This window comes from Spinacia oleracea, chromosome 2, assembly GCF_020520425.1.
Source record: "Spinacia oleracea cultivar Varoflay chromosome 2, BTI_SOV_V1, whole genome shotgun sequence".
Taxonomy (NCBI): Eukaryota; Viridiplantae; Streptophyta; class Magnoliopsida; order Caryophyllales; family Amaranthaceae; genus Spinacia; species Spinacia oleracea.
This window is the reverse complement of record NC_079488.1, coordinates 76,356,528-76,362,527: the sequence shown is the minus strand read 5'-3', so window position 1 is coordinate 76,362,527 and position 6,000 is coordinate 76,356,528.

Sequence of the window (6,000 nt, the reverse complement as noted above, 5' to 3'; positions counted from 1 at the left end):
GTAGAAGGTTTAATGCACAGTCTGCTCAGTATTTCACAATTCTGTGACAAAGGAAACTCGGTAAGCTTTACTTCAGAAAGTTGTCGAATTATTAACAATAACAGTAAGGAAGTTATTTTGGAAGGAACTCGCAAAGGGAACACATATACTGTGGATCTCAACAAAGTTCCAAGGAACAACTTAACTTGTCTTAGTGTTATTGAGGAGGATCCACTTCTATGGCACAAGAGATTCGGACATGCTAGCTTTTCATTGCTTGACAAACTAAGATCAAAGGAACTAGTGAGAGGTCTACCTTCCATCAAGTTCCTTAAAGACAAAGTTTGTGAAGCATGTGCCAAAGGAAAGCATGTCAGGAGCTCTTTCAAGCCTAAGAAAATGGTCAGCACAACTAAACCATGGGAACTCATCCATATGGATTTATGTGGACCTATGAGAATTCAAAGTAGAAGTGGAAAACGCTATGTCTTGGTTATTGTTGACGATTTTCTCGATTTACCTGGGTTATTTTCTTAGCAAGTAAAGATGAAACATTTAATGAATTTGTTGCTTTTGCTAAGAGAATACAAAGATCCACAGGACGTCAGCTAATACATATAAGGTCAGATCATGGAACTGAATTCGAGAATCACAAGTTTGATGAATACTGCAAGGAACAAGGTATGGATCACAACTTTTCTGCACCTAGGACTCCACAACAAAATGGAATCGTTGAAAGAAAAAATAGAACCTTGGAAGACATGGCTAGAACCATGTTAATTGCCAGTTCCTTACCAAGGAACTTCTGGGCTGAAGCAGTAAACACGGCTTGCTATATTGTTAATAGAGTAATGATCAGGGCCATTTTAAACAAGACTCCCTATGAGTTAATAAAAGGAAACAAACCCAATATCTCTTACTTTAGAGCCTTTGGGTGTAAATGCTTTGTTCACAACAATGGCAAAATGAACTTAGGGAAATTCGATGAAAGAAGTGATGAGGCCGTGTTCCTAGGATACGCCTTAAACAGTAAAGCATACAGAGTTTATAATAAAAGGTCGATGTGTATTGAAGAGAGTGTACATATAATATTTGATGAAGCTAACAATGTTGATGAGATTCAGGAACAGGAAGATTTCGAAATTGGATTAACTCGTTTTACAGATCATGATGAGGAAATCTCTCCTGGAAGAAAGCAAAATGGAATAGCAGATCCACAAACACAAGAAACTGCTACTAACCAAGGAGTTCCTGGAAGAAGAACCCCTGATCCTGAGGAACCAGAAAATGTTGATCATGAGGAACCAGAAAATGAAAATCCTGAGGAACCAGAAGATGATGATTCTGAGGAACCAGAAGAAGATCAAGAGACCTCTGATGCAGAGGAACAAGGATCTCAGGAAACAGAAGGAACTGAGCAGACCTTAGATGTTCCAGTGGCACAATTTCAACCTAAGCCCTGGAAACATCAAAGTTCTCACCCAATGGATCTGATTATCAGTGACATTAGGAAAGGAACTCAAACAAGGTCTCAACTAAGGAACTTCTGTGCTTTTCATGCGTTCCTCTCCACAATCGAGCCAAGGAACCACACCGAAGCTTTGGAAGATGCTGATTGGATCACTGCCATGCAAGATGAGTTAAATGAGTTCCAAAGGAACAAGGTATGGCATCTGGAACCCAAGCCAAAGAATCAGAAAGTCATAGGATTAAAGTGGGTGTTCAGGAACAAGCTCGATGAACATACTACAATCATCAGGAACAAGGCAAGGTTAGTAGTCAAGGGCTACAATCAACAGGAAGGTATTGATTTCGAAGAAACCTTTGCTCCTGTTGCTAGATTAGAAGCTATTCGTATTCTAATTTCTTTTGCAGCCTTTATGGGATTCAAGTTGTATCAGATGGACGTCAAATGTGCTTTCTTAAATGGTTTTCTTGAGGAAGACGTCTATGTGGAACAACTCCCTGGTTTTGAGAATCCTAAATTTCCGAACCACATCTATAAGCTTGATAAAGCTCTTTATGGGTTAAAGCAAGCTCCTAGATCGTGGTACGAGAGATTATCAAAGTTTCTTTTACAAAATGATTTTAAACGAGGAAGAATCGATAAAACTCTATTTTTAAAATCAAAAGGATCTGACTTATTAGTTGTACAAATTCATGTCGATGATATATTATTTGGTGCTACTAACGAAAATTTGTGCAAGGATTTTGCAAATTTAATGTGCAGTGAGTTTGAAATGAGTATGATGGGGGAACTCAATTTCTTTCTTGGTTTGCAAATCAAACAAACTAAGGAAGGAATTATGATCCACCAACAAAAATATGTGAAGGAACTCCTCAAAAAGTACGAGCTAGATTCAGTGAAAACAAATCACACTCCCATGGGAACATCCACAAGACTAGATGAGGATCCCACAGGAAAAAGTGTGAATCAAACGACGTACAGGGGAATGATTGGATCTCTGCTATACCTAACTGCAAGCAGACCAGACATATCATTCAGTGTTGGGTTGTGTGCAAGATTTCAATCAAACCCAAAGGAGTCCCACATGACTGCAGTGAAGAGGATATTCAGATACCTCAAAGGAACAGACGATCTATGTCTGTTTTATCCAAGGAGTGGAACTTTCGATTTAAAAGGATATGCGGATGCAGATTATGCAGGTGATTTAGTGAACCGAAAGAGCACATCAGGTATGGTTCAATTCCTAGGATCTTGCATGGTTTCTTGGGATTCCAAGAAACAGAATACCGTTGCCTTGTCCACAGCAGAAGCTGAATATGTAGCAGCTGCTGCATGTTGCTCTCAAATACTGTGGATAAAGCAACAGTTAAGGGATTTTGGCATAATATATGATTGTGTTCCTATTTATTGTGATAACACTAGTGCAATCTGCATTTCTAAGGATCCGGTACATCATTCCCGGGTTAAGCATATTCATATTAGGCATCACTTTCTTAAGGATAATGTTGAAAAAGGTTTAATCAAGTTGGACTTTTGTCAAACTGAGAATCAAATTGCAGATATTATGACTAAACCTTTAAGCAGAGAGAAGCATGAGAAAATGAGAATGGAACTCGGCATGATCAAAATAAGATAAGTAAGCTGACAGTTCCTCATGAGGTATGACTTTTTTAGATTTATGCATTACTACTGTATACCATTATAAATACATGTGCGTAAAGCATAACTGAAGTTTACCATTGTTAAGGAACAACCAAAAATTTAGAATTAAAATGTGTATTTAATTAGTCAGTAATATGAGATACGTAATTCAAACAGTTCCACTAAAATATAAGGATCATGGATATATTTTTTATGTTACAATTTTTTCCTATCTTTTATTTTTCCACAAATTATTTTTATTTTTCTTTTATATATCCATAATTTTTTATTCCATTAAATTTTATTTTTCCAAAATTAAAAGCTAATGGATCACTCCTATGGATCTCATACCCAAAGCCACCACAAATTCACATCTCACCAAATTCAAACACAAGAAACCCAAAAACACAAGAAACCCAAAAATTAAAAATCCCCAAATTCAAACCCTAACAATGAAAATCCCCAATCTGAAACCCTAACCACCACAATTGGCGGCCGGACTCCACGAGCCACAACCACCGGTGGCCTCGGCTCGACGACCGGCGACAACCCGGCCAACCGACCGAGCACCACCGTCAGAAGCCCCCGCCTGCCGGAAGCCTCGCCACCCCCTCGCAATACCAACAACCCTCTTCCGCTCTTCCCCCCAGCCACGACCCTCCGGCGTCGACGACGAAAACCGCCCCACCATGTTCGAAAACCGACCGCCCACCAACATCCCAACAGCCGCACCGAATCGTGCCTCCCTCGCCCTACATACCACCCACGAACTCCTCTTCTCCAATCCCACACAACCACCGCCGCACACCTTTCACCTTCACCGGCGACCACCTTCACGTCACCGCCCGCATCCACCGTCGATCCCCCTCCCACAAACCAACCACCCTGCTGTTCGCAACCCATATCCGTCGCCCAGACCCGACTGCGATCCCACCCACCCACCCACCCCTGGGTTTCTGTTCGACACACAAAAAAAAAAAAGAAAAAAAAAAGAAAAAAAAAAAGAAAGAAAAGGAAAACGAAAAAGAAATAAGGCGGATTGTTCTAAGGGGGAAGTTACCTCGTTCCGTGTTCCTTCGGTTGAGGATGCACATTTGGTGATTAATCAGATTGGGTGCGACAAATATACTGGGGAATTCGTTGAATGATATGGTGGGTTATGATTTTTTATTAAAGAGATGTCGTTAAAAAAAAAATAAAAAAATAAAAAATAAAAAAAATAAAAGATATTAGAATGGTAGTTGATATATCTTTTGATAATGAGAATAATGATGAGAAGGTGGGAGACTTAATGGAGGCAGTAGAAATTGAGACAGGGTATGGACGATATGGAGTTGAGACAGGACCAACCTAAACTTGCTACATACCCAAACCATCTTCCCTGATCCTAGCTTTTGTGTTGCATTATGCTTTTGATTTTTTTGGAACTCTTTATTTTATTTTTTATATTTTTTTTGGTATGTCACCCTCTGTTGGGACATATACGATTTTTATTCTTTTATTTCTGTGGAACTCCTAAAAGATCGTATCTCTAAAAACTTGGCTTGTTAATTATTATGTTTTATATTCGAATTTAGTACGTTGGAACTTAACTTTGAGGCTAACTTAGTTTGCCAACCGTTGATCGGGGGGCGCTCTAATCGGTATATATTAGTATTGTGTATTTCTACTTTTTGTTAATGCCAACAGGGGGAAATGAATGCAAACTTAACTTAAATTGATCACTTGAATCCGTCTCACTACTCTCTTCTCGATGTAAGTTTATAAAATTTTATTTCTCGTTTTTAATTTTATTTTCGTTTATTAAAATTAATTTCAATTTTCCTTAATTTCATTTAGGAAGTTTAGATTAATTTTTATAAAAATAATTTATTTAATTTATTGCTTTATATTTATGCTAATTGATTATTGCTGCATTTAGTGAAAGTTTGCTTTTGTTGTCATCACCAAAAAGGGGGAATATTGTTGACCCTAAAGTTTTGATGATGACAAAGCAAACTCCTGACAATTGGTTAAGTTATGTTGCATAATAGGTTCCGAGATCCTTAGAGGGATAATGCTAAGTTAAGGAGATCCTGAGTTGGATAAACTAAGCAACGTGGAATATAAGCAAGTAATTGATCCATGTCAGACACTACATTGAAGAAATAATCATTAAGCAAGGCGAGATCCTTAGGCGAGTTCCTAAGGCGAGATCCTCATATACTATGTGGATCCTCGGCGTTCCAGAGAAGGAACAAATTGGGAAGTCTTCGAGTGAAGCTTCTAAAGGTGCAACATGAAGACTACAACATATGAGTTTATGTTTTAGGATTTATGTAAGTATTTAATAAAGTTTATAAGTAATTTGGTATGAAAGGGACATAGTATTTTGGTACGTTTTAAATGAAATATGTTAACTGTAATTATAAAAGAGTTTTAACTTGGAAAATCTTTTTAATAAATAAAATGTATTTAATTAATAAATGAAACATAGGATTCTGATTTATTCTCCTTGTTTCTCAAGTAAAAGTTTTTCCACGTTCCTTAAAACTCTCCCCACGTATTTCTGTTCAACGTACATTTAGTGTTTTGATTTGGTCTCCCTTGTTTCTCTCCAACTATGCCCATGTTACTGAGCAGTAACTGTTAGTGGGTAGTTGAGGAGAACATGGGTACCCAACCCTAAGTAAAACTCTCCTATAAAAGGAGAAGAGTTTTAGCTTTTCAAAACACAACTGATCTTTGCAAAATATATCTTAAGAGCTTAAACGTTTTAAAAGAGAATCAGTTTTCAAAAGAGTGTCCCTTGAGTTCCTTATTACTTTGAGCTTTATTACGTACTAGAGTTTTATATCAAATTGTATTTTGGGTTTAAGGGTTGAGTGATCCTTAATTGACTTAGAGTTAAGTCAAAGAGAAACAGAGCGACT